Genomic DNA, 14,653 nt, shown 5'->3' with positions numbered 1-14,653 from the left:
TAGCTTTTTATGATATATAAAATACATCTAGGTTATAAAAATTAAAGATCCACATTATTTTTCAGGACTATACTTATTGTTTAAGCCATCTGTATTCAATATTGAAAATGAGACATGGTATTTATATCATTTTATTTGTATTTACAACTGTATATCTATTATTGAATATTAGCATTCTCATACGATTCACCCTCATAGAATGGCATCAGAATGACAAGAATAATCAGGAAAATTGCAGTATCAGGATGACATAATTCCCCACGATGCAGGTCTTCTGTGGTGGATACAAACCGATGTTTTAGATTTATATTAATCTCAATATATTTCTGCATATATTATGCAGAAAACAATCTATTTGCTTTGGAAGCAGGTCAGTTGACATCGTTCTCTATTCCCTTAACTCCTCGAGCTTTTAATTTAACTTAAAAAATATATTTCTTTTCTTCCAAGAAAACCTTTGATTCCAAAACATTTGCCAGTAAAGGAGTTTCTTAACAGCACCCAAATGGAAGTATTTGTTAATTAGTCACTTTAAATTTGCTACTTGATAACATTTACGCCTGCATATGTTCTCTTACTGTTATGACCCTGAGATTATTCAAACCCTCTGTCAACCTTTCCTCCATGCACAGGTAGAGTCCACTGAGCAAACAGTTAAGTGGGATATTCAATTATAAATGGATTACTTTCTGCCTTTAGACCTTGGCATGCATTGGGCTTCAAAGTTTGATTCCTATGATAATACAGTTGTCCCTTGAAGATTGGTTCCAGGCCCAAAGTCAGGGGATGCTCAAGTCCCTTATATAAAATGACATAGTATCTGCATATAACCTACACACATCCTTCCATATATTTTAAATCATCTCTAGATTACTTATAATACCTAATACAATGTAAGTGCTATTTAAATAGTTGCTGGTGCGTGGCAAATTCGAGTTTTGCTTTTGGGAACTTTCTGAAAAAATTTTTTTCTGAATATTTTCGATCCTCAGTTGGTTGAATTCACAGATGAGGAAACTGTGGGTTCAGAGGGCTGACTGTATCTCAAATTATTTTCTTGGCTGTGTTATTAAATGTTTAAATAGCACTCTGAGGACACTCCTCCAACCACTAGGAATATAAACTATACAATTATTTTTAAAATACTTCCAGAGACTAGATATTTTGAGTGCATTTTAAGTATTCTTCCTTTTTATTGGACACACAAAATTGTTCTCACTGGCTTTAGTTGAAATCTATGATTTTTTAAAGTACACAAATGAAAAGAAGTACTTTAAATTTAAACAGGCCTCTAGACAAGCTAATAAATGGCTGTAATTACTTCCATTTCCCAATGGGAAAGCAGGGTCCAGAAAATATACTGAGCAGGGAAATGTGGAACCTCTCATTCTGAACCCCAGTGTTTTCCTTCCTAACTTCTGCTTTCCCCAAGTATGTTCTATGACTGGTAGCCTGGTCAATTCTTTTGGAAGGAGAAGTTGATTTTTGCTTTGGTTGCTTGTGCTACTGGTGTCATATCCAAAAAATTGTAGCCAAACCTATGTCGAGGAGCTTTTTCCTTATGTTTTCTTCTGGGAATTTTATGGTTTCAGGTCTTATGTTTAAGTCTTTAATTTATTTTGAATTAATTTTTGTAACTGGTCTAAGATAGGGATTGAATTTCATTCTTTTACATATGATTATCTAGTTTTCCCAACACCATTTATTGAAGAGACTTGCCTTTCCCCACTGAGTATTCTTGGCTCCCTTGTCATGTATTAATTCATGGTATATGTGAAGGTTTATTTTTAGACTTTCAGTTCTGTTCCATTGGACTATATGTCTGTTTTCATGCCACTAACATACTGCTGTGATTACTATAGCTTTGTAATATAATTTGGTATAAAGAGGTGTGATATCTCCAGCTTTGTTCTTCTTTCTCAGAATTGCTTTGGCTATTTGGAGTCATCTGTGGTTCCATACAAATTTTAAGGTAGCTTTTCTATTTCTGTGAAAAATGCTGTTATAATTTTGGTAGGGGTTGCATTGAGTCTATAGATAGCTTTGTGCAGTATGGACATTTTCACAATTTAAATTCTTCCAATCTTTGCACATGATCGTTTCATATATTTGTGTCTTCTTCAGTTTCTTTCATCAAAGTCTTATAGTTTTAATGTAGAGACCTTTCACCTCCTTGGTTAAATTTATTCCTAAGTATTTTATTGCTTTTTCTCCCAATTTTATTGAGATATAATTGACATAATAGTATTTTATTGTTTATGATGCTATTGTAAATGGGATTTTTAAATTTCTTTTTCAGATCTTTTGTTGTTAGCGTATAGAAACACATTGATTTCTGTATGCAGGTATTATTATATCTTGCAACTTTACTGAATTTGTTTACTAGTTCTAACAGTTTATTTTGTGGAGTTTTTGGAATTTTCCCTATATATAAAATCATATCATATGCAAAAAGACAATTTTACTTCTATCTTTCCAATCCGGATGCATTTTATTGGCTTTTTTTTGCCTAACTGCTCCAGTAATTGTGTTCAGTATCTAGTATTGCTTTCAATAATATATTGTATAGGAGAGGTGAGAGTGGGTACCCTTGTCTCACTCCCGATCTTAGGGGAAAAACTTTCAACCTTTCACTGTTTAGTATGATGTTAGCTGTGGGCTTGTCATAATTGGCCTTTATTATATTGAGTTACATTCCTTTTATACAGCATTTGTTGAGAGTTTTTATCATGAAAGTATGTTTAATTTTGTCAAACGCTTTTTTGCATCTATTGAGATGATCATGATTTTTATCTTTCATCCTATTACTGTGGTGTATCACATTGATTGATTTGTGTATGATGGACCATCCTTGCATCCCATGGATAAATCCCACTTGACTGTGGTGTATGGTCCTTTCAAAGGGCTTTAAATTTTATCTGTTAATATCTTGTTGAGAAATTTTTCCTTTCTATTCATCAGGGATGCTGGCTTGTAGATTTCTTGCAGTGTCCTTATCTGGCTTTGGTATCAGGGTAATGCTGGAGTCATAAAATGGTGTCATTTTCAAATGACAAAATGAAATAAAAATAATAATATGAATATATTTACACAGATGATAAATTGAAATCATGATCAAACCATACTCACAATGATAACCCCAGGCTCAGATATTTTTGTCAGTGAATTCTATCAAATATTTAAGAAAGAAATAACCCAAACTGTGTTTAAAATTTATAAAGAAATGCAAATAACCTAGAATATTCTAAATAAATTTTTCTTTAGAAACAAAAATGGTGGAGGACCTACACTCTCAGATTTCAAGCCGACTATAAATATAAAATAAAGTGTGGTACCAGAATAAAGATAAAGAATAGATCAATGAAACATAATAGAGTTCTCAGAAATACACCCACACCTATACAGCTTGCCAATTTTCTATGACACCAAAACAATCTCATGAAGAAAGCAAAGAATTTTCAAAACAGGCTCTTTGAACAATTGGATGTACATTCAGAAAAGCAAATTACAAAATATTTTTTATTGAAAATGGAAACACAACACTTCAAAATTTATGAGATGCAACTAAATAAGCACTTATAGAGGGAAATATCACAGTAAAGTTTATATTATAAAAAACTAAAACATTAAATCAATGATCTAAACTTTCATTTCAATATCCTCATGAAAACCAACTGTGCAATCTTTTGGTCAAGAAGTTGAGACCAGTCATTCAGTTGGCGTGGAAGGCAGTGTCCCAGTGACCCAAGGTCCTCAGTGAGGGAGACGGCACCTATCCACGTGGCCAAGAATGGGGGCTCCAGAGGCAGACTGATCTGGGTCTGCATGCTGGCTCTGCTGCATCAGCCCTGTCACCCTGGGCACATGAGCTCACCTCTCTAAGCTCCAAGTCTCTTGTCTACGCAATAGGGCAGCAATATAACCAAAATCCTAATGTGTATGTGAGGATTAAATACAATAAAATATGTGTTGATTTGCAATCTTGGGAGCTTCCCCAGGTGAAATTCAAAACTGGCGACTGTATACGGAGGGCAAGGAGAAACAGAAGAAAGAGACAGAAAACTCCAGATTTGTAGGAGGCAGTTATAATAAGTAAGGGAACTTACATACGAGGCTTGTCTAGGACAGGTGGCCGCAAGGTTAGTAATCTCCATCCTTACCCCACAGAATCTTGAGTTTATAGAGAGGCCTTAATGGGTCAGTCCCATACACTGTCCACATGGTCTCACAAAGCATTGCTATCTCAAGGCTGCATCTGCTGGGATACTGAGGATGCCTGGAATTCCAGGTGAGCCTGAGCCAGTGAGGGCTGCTTTCTGAACTCAACTGAAAATGTTTTCTGTGAAGAAAAAGTAAATTGCTCTACTTAAGGTTTCTGTTGCCTAGGTAAGTAGATAGTGGGAAAATTTTCTCTTTTTTATAAAAATGAAAATCACTTTTCAAAAATATTCCCAAAGGCTACACTGTTCATCATTGGTATATTTAACTCATGCACCCTATTATTTAACAGAGAAAATTATAACCTGTTAGCACAGAATTCTGAAATGTTAATTAGTTTTCCCTACGTATTTTCCAAGAACTGTGTAGAGTTTTTGTACTGGCTTAGTTCTAGAAAAAAAATGTGATGTCTATTTGCTACAACAATTTTTCCAAATGGAATGCTAAAGTTTTTTCCTATGAGTTACTTTGGAACATTGAAAGTGACTTTTCAGAATAATAATTTTTATCTTTTTATCTTTGATATATAAAAGCTGTAATTTTTTAAACCTTTATACTATCTCCATCTTTAATAGTTGGAGATTTCCTTTGGAACCAGGATTTATTTCATGATTTGGAAATTTTATTTTCTTTTTCCAAGTAAATTCTTGTTCTTCAGACTTCTTCCCTGGCTATTCAAGTCCTAATGAATATGGTAAATGATCACAAACAAGCCAAACTAGAAGACTAATTTTTTTCCCCATATTTAACATATTATTATTTTATTCAGTCCCAACATCTTGGGGTTGGAGTTCTCTTTAAAGATTTTTTGATGTGGACCATTGAAGACGACTAATTTTTATTCACACCTAATCAGCTGCTCTTATGAAACCTTCAATCTATATATTGCTCATAAAGTGTTATTCTAAGCACTTTACACTTTATTACGTATAACTTTCAAACAACTGCTACAGTTAAGTTACCCTAACTTAAAATTAAGAACCCAGGACTCAGTGAACTTAAATAAATTTCTCAGTTTCTCAGTTATGTAGTCTCTGAATTGGGATTCAACCCAGCTCTGTCTGTACCTGAAGTACATAAGCTTTATCTGCCATATGACTATATTGGACTTAACATGGTCCAGTCACTTACTAGCAAAGAACTCTGTGGCCAAGTGAGAAGCCAGCTTCTCAGTTTTACTAACAGGCCACAGAAATTCCCTAAACCCGCAAAGTATATGGCTCTTTGATAAAGCCAGGAAAAAGGCTCCCGTAGACCTTCTAAGACAAGCCTGAAATGAACTGACCCACTTGGATGCTGGTGGAAAAGCTGTGGCATGGCTGACCTGTCCTCTGAGAGGGTCCCAGCTGGGGGAAGAGGGCTTTCTCCCTGGAGAGTGTAAACACAAAGTCATGGAACCTGAAGCCAGTTGGGGCCACAGGGAAACAAAACCACATTGTCATGACATGCCATGACATGACTGCCTTCATGCCTTAACCCCACTCATCAGAGAAACATGGCCCAGAGGCGGCTTGACGCTCACAACTCTTAACGGTAAGTGTAAGACTGAACTGTCCTGTGAGAAGGCAGAAGAATAGAAGATAAAGATGGAAGTTTCCTCTATCTGAAACTAACTTTTGTCAGTTGGGGTAGAAAATGAGAAAAGCAAGGCAATGGTTTCCCTACCCTTTCCAAGTTTACTCTCAAACAGCATCTTAATTTGGATAACCTCTGCCATACGCGTGACAAATCACACATTATTCACTTTAGGATACAGGAAGGGCTCAATGTTGGTGAAAAAGTAACCCATCCCTTGACTTAACATTTCGTGAATAAACATTTTTATTAAGAGGTAAATTAGAAATGCCTTTCTATATCTGCATTCCTTGAATGGACATAGGGATGCATAACAGAAGAAAATTATTCAATGTCTTTGCTCTTCCAAAGAGCAAAATACCTTGTTTATGAAGTTGTTTCCTGATACAATTCCATAATTGCATGGAATTCAATTAAGTTTTCAGGCCCGTTGGGGATCACTTAAAGCAACATAGAAGTGCATTATCTTAGAGAATTAATGTTATTTTTCAAATGCTTTTTCTATGAATAAAATGGATATTCAGTTCCATCTAAGAAGAGCAATTGCCTTTATAACCCCTGTAGGGATAAACACCTAGGAGCAATAGTTATCTGCCCAGTTCCATATACCTTTTGCTTTTAGGAACAGACAAGGAGAATCATTGCTGCCACCTCTAGGAAAGGCACTGAGAGCCCTGGCATCATGATACTTTCCTGGAAAGTTATGGGGAGGCCATTTGGATGTTCTTTACACTCTGACTGTTTAAGGTATATTAGCTGAAGATATTAGTGGACAAAGGGATCGTTCATTTCCATAGTTCTTATGAAAGGAGTTAAATGAAATCACTAACTTGGTGATAGAAATAGGGATATAATCCAGGCTGTGAAATAAGAATCACAGCGAGAAGGTAAAATTAAGATGATGCCTGGAATTGGAGAATGGGTGAAAATGAGAACAAAGAAATACGCATAGGAAGAAGGAATTTCAATGTGAAGAAAATTTATTTGAACATAATGAAGGAGGAAGAGGAAACACTGACCATAGAGTAAAAGCAAAAGTTATGAAATCCTTTGGATAAGAAAGAAAAATACATGTGAAAGTAGGATTTCTAAATAGACATGGAAAAATAATTTATAAAAAGAAACTACTAACTTTGAGGTATAGTTCCCCACTTTAGTTCCCCTCTTCCCTTTATAAATGAAATTTAAAAAAATACAACAGGAATATTCTTAAGGATCTAACATTTTGCTACCAAATTAGAAAGAGCATCTAAAATTTTGAGATGTCACTACCTATGTGCATTTTTATATTATTTTTTGCATGTACTTTGCGTGCTGAGACAAATCAGACTTCACAATTCATTATTTTTGTAAATCTCTTTATGAAACTCAACATCAATCCTGAACAATACATAATATACTATATTATATACTATCATATATATTATGGCATAATAAATCCAATAAATCTTAAATAGGTATCATACCTGTTGTCTTGTTAATATCCCGATGATATAACTCTTTAAATACAGCTTCAAATAAGTTATTTCTCATTCAGTTATTTGGAGAAATAAATGAAGAAAATACATAAGCATTTTGTTGGGTTTGGAATTTTGGAAAGTTTCGCTTTATTTTCTTCTCTTTCAATATGACTGATTTATTTTTCACATCTGCTTAATCTAAAATCTAAATCTTATTTCAATGTTTAAAATTTGTCAAGTATATAGTCTCAGCAAAAGTTTTTTTATAAGCTATTAAAATCCTGACGTTATCATATGTTCAAGTTCATGAATCCTTGGAGAATGATATTTATATTTCCGCATTCATTTGGCAATGGAAGAATAGTTTGCATAAGAGCTTCATTAATGCAAAACAAACTTCTTAGTTTCATAATATTATTTTAATATTAATAATGATATGCCTTAAAGTGTCCATATTTCGGTAAATTTTAGTAAAATTGATAGGTGGAAGAAGATGTGAATATATATTATTCATGTACAAACAAATCATTCATGTTTTTACAGAAGCTAATCTTTGGGGAACCACAGGTATCCGTATGATAAAAATGACTGAAAAGGATACCTATGCAAGGGGAAAAATGACAGTAAGCTTGATTTTGTAAGTACCAAATGTTGCCAACTGAAGTGATGACATAATTTTCAATACGAGATTTCACAGACAATTTGAAAAACTGCCCAGTAGTCAGATTTAACAGCCAAATGATTTGCAGGGAAAACAAAAAAAGACAATTTTTCCCACGCTATTTTTTATGCAACAAAAAATATTTTGCATCTACTCTGTGTCCAGCTCTGTGCTAGATACAGAGATTACAAAGGTAAGTAAGATTCAGTTTCTGATTACAAAGAAATTACAGTTACAGGAACTCATGGACCAAGTTTAAACCACTTTCTAAAACACGCACAAATAATTTTTCCTAAATTTTGGTCCACAAATTAAAAATAAGAATAAAATTATGTGTTAATATTTTTGTGAAGGTGGTCATCCCTGACTACACATTCCCCCCAAAATTCACATTGGGCCCTGAAATATCTGAATTATTTTTCATAGACATCCAAATTACTGTTTAGCTTTGTGTTTTCTAAACAATCACAATGACCCTTCTGCTTCATGTGCCTAGAGCAACAGCACCTTAGGACGTGTATCAATATTGTTAAACAAACGAAATACTTAATGACTACCGAATGTTGATATTTTAACATATTCCTCCTGAGACCTTGGGAAGTGATACAAAATAATTTCATTATGTAAATGTAAGGCAAATTAAAATTATCTCATATAAAAAGTAATTACTGAGAGCCCTGGCTGGTATGAATGAATGGTCTGATTAAATCTGACCACTTTACTTTCTGTGAAACATAATTTAGCAGATCTGCATATGAATAGAAGAGGGAAATTAAATCAATTTATTTAAAATGGAAAATTCTGGAAGAGTTCACAACTGAAATAATCTCACTAGTCAAAACACATGTCTTCTGCAATTTGTGAAATATTTAATATATTGCAGGAGAGGGTGTCACTTGAACCAGGATTTGACTGGCACTGAGCCACTTTGTCATTCACCCGGGGTGAGTCCTGAGTGTTGGATTATAAACATTCTCAGGAACATTCACCACCAACTCTCCTATGTACCCAAATTCTGATCCTGGTGTTTATGCAGATGCGGTTTAGTTGAAGCCTTGATAAACTCAGGTCCTGTGCTCTGATTACTGCATAATATAATACTACTTTCTACTGATTTAAAAACCCTTCTCGAGCCCTCCAGTCCCGCATGATAAAGCCCACACTCACAGTATCTATATGGCCCTTGTTATCTGCCTTCCGATCCTCCAGCCTCAACTCTGCTTCCTCCGTGCCTGTCTCCAGAGCAGCCATCCCGCTCCTCTTCCAGTTCCTTCACAGGCTCGGCCCCCTCTTAGCTCTGAGCCTCAGTGTTTCATAGTCCATTTACAAGGAAAGCTCTTCTCATTCTCCACCCAGGTAACACATTCCTGCTCTTTTCTTGTTGTTGTTAGAACTCAGCAAAATAAAATTCCGGTTTATTGTTGGGCAACACTGTTTCACACATACATCAAACAGGACAAAATAAATAAATAAATAAACAGCAACTTCATAGACAAAAAAAGGAAAAAAAAGAAACGTTCTATCTTTGGCCTTTTTAACCATCTCATACAAACCGACTACTTACAGTACAGCTAAGTACGTACACAAAAAAAGTTACTGGAATGGTCGGAAGAAAATTGTTTTTTGGTTGTTGTTTTTGCTTTCTTTACAGAGTTTTTTTTTCTCCTTTGAGATTATAATGAACATGGTCACACCACAAGTAAAGTCAGATGTAGGACTGAGAACGCTCCGAAGGCTGGTTTGGTCATCCGAGATCATTAGAAATGGCTGACCCCCTAACAATATGTACAAAAATATAAAATGCAAATAAAAAATACAAAAAAATTTTCCTTTTTAAAGTACTTTAAGAAAAAAAGCGGGGCCTTGTAAGTTGTGGTTCTTTTTTCCTCCCGTTGCAAGTTCGCGTTGTGGTTCTGGCTGGGTGGCGGGGAGCGCGTGTCATCTGCGGGTGGCGCTGCCGCATGGGCAGGCAGGCAGGTGGGGCTCTACTCGAAGGGGACCACGTTTAGATCCTGAGACGGGAAGTGGAGGGTGACTAGGTCACGGTGGCCCTTTAAGTTTAACTTCTCCTTTTTTGCTGTCCAGTCCTCCTCCTCGGTCTTCCGCTTCCGTCAACATCGTCGTCCTCTTCATCTTCAGCTGCCCGTCTGCATGTAGCTGCCTCGACCTCATCTTCATCTCCATCCTCCTCCTCACCGTCACCTTCCTCCTCCTCCTCTTGTTCATCTACCTCACTGTCTGCCTCCCGCTCCCCATGTTCCTCGTTAGCAATTCCATGAGCAGGTGCCTCTCCCCCATTCTCCGCCTCCTCCACAACTTCCTTCTTTTCTTAAGTCCTTGGTGGTGATTTTGGAGCTGGTGTCCGCGGCCGCATCTGACATGATGGGGCACACCGGTGATCCGATGCAGCGGGTTAAGAAGAAAGCGGGAGTGAAGTAAGTCAGAAAGAGAAAAACAAATACCGTATGCTAACACATATATGTGGAATCTAAAAAAAAAAAAAGGTCATGAAGAACCTAGGGGCAAGACAGGAATAAATACACAGACCTACTACAGAATGGACTTGAGGACACGGGGAGTGGGAAGGGTAAGCTGGGACGAAGTGAGAGAGTGACATGGACATATATACACTACCAAATGTAAAATAGATAGTTAGTGGGAAGCAGCCGCATAGCATAGGGAGATCAGCTCAGTGCTTTGTGACCACCTAGAGGGGTGGGATAGGGAGGGTGGGAGGGAGACGCAAGAAGGAAGAGATAGGGGGACGTATGTATACGTATAACTGATTCACTTTGTTACACAGCAGAAACTAACACACCATTGAAAAGCAATTATACTCCAATAAAGATGTTTTAAAAAAAGAAGAATGCAGGAGTTCGACGGCCCTGGTGACAAAGCTGCCGGAGTCCGGCGGTGACTGAGGCGGGCGGGGAGCCAGACACAGGAACGATGCAAAGATGGCTTTTCCGAGCAGCCAGTCCATTCCTGCTCTTGGAGTGTCATTTTACACTTTACTTCCCTGAGGAGAAAATAACCTTATCCTAAGATTAGAGAATACGTACTGTGTCTACCTTGGTGAATCCACAGCATTAAGCAAATTCCTAGCCTTTAGATTTTTTTCATCCTTTCAATCATTCCCTCATTATTCGATAAATATTTACTGATCATCTGATACATGGCAGGCACTGTTCTAGACATGAGGGATGCAAGAGCAATGTAGGACCAAGTCCCTTCCTCCTGAGGCTCAGGTTCTTGTCATTAATATAGACAACTGAGACATGAAAACAGAAGAACATTTCAGAAAGTCATAAATACTATGAGGAAAATCAATCATGGGTCAGGGATAGGGTCTCTTGGAGAAAGTTTCATTTGAGCGGGGTCTTAAATTTTAAAAAAGAAAAGCCACATCAAACTCAAGAAAAAGAACACGCTAGTCAGAGGAAATGTAAGTGCAGAGCCCTGAGAGGGGATGAGCTTGGCATATTTGTGGGAATGGAAAGAGCAGTGCCTGGAAAAGAGTGGAAAATGAAGCATCACGGGTAACAAGCACCTAGCTTAGACAGCCTCCAAGTCCTGTGGCACACCGCAGGTCCTAGTGTGCAGACTGGACTTGATTTTAAATCAAAAAGGAAGCCACTGGAGGCTATGGAGCAGAGGAGGGCCATGTTCTTACAGGCTTTAGAAAAATTACACTGCTACTAATGAAATGTAGGAGGAACAAGAATGGAAGCAGAAGTGATGATGGCTTGAACTAAGGTTTAGAGGAATAATTGGCAAGATTCAGGATCTAATTTGGGAAATAGAGTTTTGAAGCATCTGATAATTTAAATGCCGAAGGTAGAAGAAAGAGAGAAATCGGTAAATACTTATTTAAATTAATCCTCTTATTTCATTTTAAGAATAATGCAAAAAGAAGAGTTTTAGAGCACATCATGTTTTTTCAGCCTCAGCACTATTGATATTTTGATCTGGATAATTCTTTGCTGTGGGGAACCTTCCAGCACTTTGTAGGATGTTTAGCAGCATCCCAGAAGACAGTAGCAAGCCTTGATTTTGATAACCAACAAAGTCTCCAGGCATTGCCAGATGTCCTCAGAGGATGAAATCTAACCTGGCTGAAAATCACTGGATTAGATATAAAAAATGATGCTTCATTTGAAATAATATTACAAATATTAGGCTATACTTATCATGGGAAGTAATAATATTTTCTTTTCTTAAAACTTGCAAGTAAAATATTACAACCATCTTTTCTGGATGACTTGTTTGTAGCTGTTTTTGTGAGAATATTTTCAGATGTATCATTCAGTAATACATGGCCTGCAGGACATGGCCTGATGATAAACCCGCCTATGCCATTCACTAGCTAGGGTCAGTGATGATAACAGCAGAACCTTTCTCGTGGAGATTGTTTTACATGTAAAATCTGCAGAGCACCTAGAACAGTCCTGGCACATAGTAAGCACTCAATAAACACTAGTTTGTTGTTGTTGTTGTAATTATCAACTCAGAGAAAACTACTGGTGACTTGCGGGGGATTCCATAAAGAAAAATATTTTTCTTCTCTCAAAGAACCTTATCTGGACTTCCTACAAAATAATAGTAATGTAAGAGGTGACTGAAGTTACTGTGATTTACTTGAGTCCCTGTCACAGTATGGGGATGAGTCACAGTATGGGGCTTTATCTAGAGGCTGTTCTAGACTTGTCTCTGGTTCAGGAACATTTCTGCCTATCCTCCTACCCTCCCCCTTCTCAATCTAGAGACATTTCCAGGGTAGAGTGATTGGGAAAGCAGTGGGTACCTCTTTGGAAGTTATGGAGAATGTGGATTCTCTTCAGAGATTAGAGGTATGAACAAGCTGACGAGTGACACTGATTAGCCTTTTAACTCACGATGCACTTAAGAGATGCAATTTGTTTTCTCATAGTAAATATCACAGTATAAACCTGATGCTCGCTATAACTAAACTGACATCATAAGTCATGTGGTCCAGTCACAGAGCAAAGAACACAGACCAATAACTATAAGCAACTACAAAGTAACTCAAGTATTCTTTGTATTTTTCACGTATAGTGAATAGCGTACACAGTCCATGGCAATACTTAGCTTTCTTCCTTATTTTTTTTCACATAAATCCCTTAAGCCTCATGGCTTATATCTACCATTCCCTAAATTTCTTCCCTAGTCCGATCTTATCCGTCTCTCTTTTTCTACTGCCCCCTTCTCATTTTCAATCTGCAATATGAAATTCAAAAGGTTAAATATGGTAGAGAAGGGGGGAAAAGCTGGGCAGGGAAGGTTAGCCTACTTGTTGATGGACAAATGGCAAAAATACGTGCGATGATAATCCTTTGATATATTTTGTCTGATCCCAGCAGTACATAATTTTGCCACACTGTTCTCTTCTTTCCTAAAGCTTTCTCATGTTTCAGATTTACCTCTTGCTGGTCAAATCAAGGATCAAACAGTACATTCGTCCACTATGATCCCAATACTTTATCTTGTCTTGTTCCATTTTCCTTGCCAGATTCCACTGCCCTTCATCAGCCAGGTAAATTAGGATATGTCCATTCATTTCAAGTCACATTTTCAAGTCCTCCGTGATTTATGAGCTACCCAGTGTTAATACAGGTTAAAGTGCAAATATAAGTGCACTTATATTCATATTTAATATGATTAAACTCTGATTTACTTAAACTATTTCCTCAACTACTCTAACTATCCATCTTGTTGCCTTGCGTATATGGTAATCTCCACCTTCAAACCATTGTTCTTACATGCTCTTCCTTAGCAGAACCCTTCACCCTCTCCTTTGTAGCAAACACAGTTTTGCTCATGTTGAAGGCTCATTTCAAGTGTTTCCACTGAAGACTTCCTATTTTTAAAATTCACAATAATTCCTCTAGTCTAACAAATGAAGCATTAATAATTTATAGTACTATACAAGATGTCACTTGACTGGAAATTATTTTGTACTAATTACTAATTGTTTTTAATTTATTAGCCTCATTTCCTCAGTAAGATTGTGAGATCTTCAATCAATGGAGCTTGCTAGAGTATAACTAAAGAAAGTTTATCTTAATTATCACAAATGATAAAGAAAATGTCTTTTTGATGTCTTTTTTAGGAAAGATATAGTTATCCTTACTCTGTCCCTTAGTGCCTAAGACTTGAATGGGTACATACAAGGTATCCAATAAATACTTGTTGATTTGATATGGCAAATATGTAAATAACTTCATTACCTATATTTTTATAACATAAAAGAGAGAATGATACCCTTCACTAAAGATTGCATTTGCCTGTAATATATGAAATGTGTATGTTATATGAGTTCTTAGGAAGAAGAGCTCTGTATAACTTTTTAAAAAAACATAACATTGAATTGATGCTAAATATTTTTCCCTCAATCTAGGAAATAAAAATATAAGTTGCTTAAGGCCGAATTTAAGCAGTGATTCTCAAACTTTAGCAGAATCAGCATCTCCTGGAGAGGATGTTAAACATGAAACAAGCTGCTGAGTTGAACCCCAGAGTCTCTCATTCAATAGGCCCAGGGTTGGACCTAATAATTGCATTTCTAACAAGTTTTCTGGTGATGCAGAGCTGCTGTTCCTGGGAACATACTTGGAGAACCAGTGTGTAAAGTATTCTTTTTTACAAGAAGAAAACTCAGCTGCTTTAGTCATACCTTCACCATGTTCCGAGAAGCATGATGGAGGAAGGTGAAAAAGCC

The 14,653-nt window shown here is 36.6% G+C and overlaps 1 protein-coding gene and 1 pseudogene across 1 annotated transcript in view; both read right to left on the bottom strand.

Annotated features, from left to right (window-relative positions):
* NKAIN3 (sodium/potassium transporting ATPase interacting 3) overlaps window positions 1-14,653 on the bottom strand; it is a 681,284-nt gene that overhangs the window by 596,112 nt on the left and 70,519 nt on the right. The window lies entirely within an intron of this gene.
* On the bottom strand, window positions 8,724-10,295 carry LOC137751151 (prothymosin alpha-like; annotated as a pseudogene).

This window comes from Eschrichtius robustus, chromosome 17 (assembly GCF_028021215.1).
Source record: "Eschrichtius robustus isolate mEscRob2 chromosome 17, mEscRob2.pri, whole genome shotgun sequence".
NCBI classification, from domain to species: domain Eukaryota; kingdom Metazoa; phylum Chordata; class Mammalia; order Artiodactyla; family Eschrichtiidae; genus Eschrichtius; species Eschrichtius robustus.
Note: the sequence above shows the minus strand (reverse complement) of the source record. Positions and strands in the feature narration are given on the sequence as shown.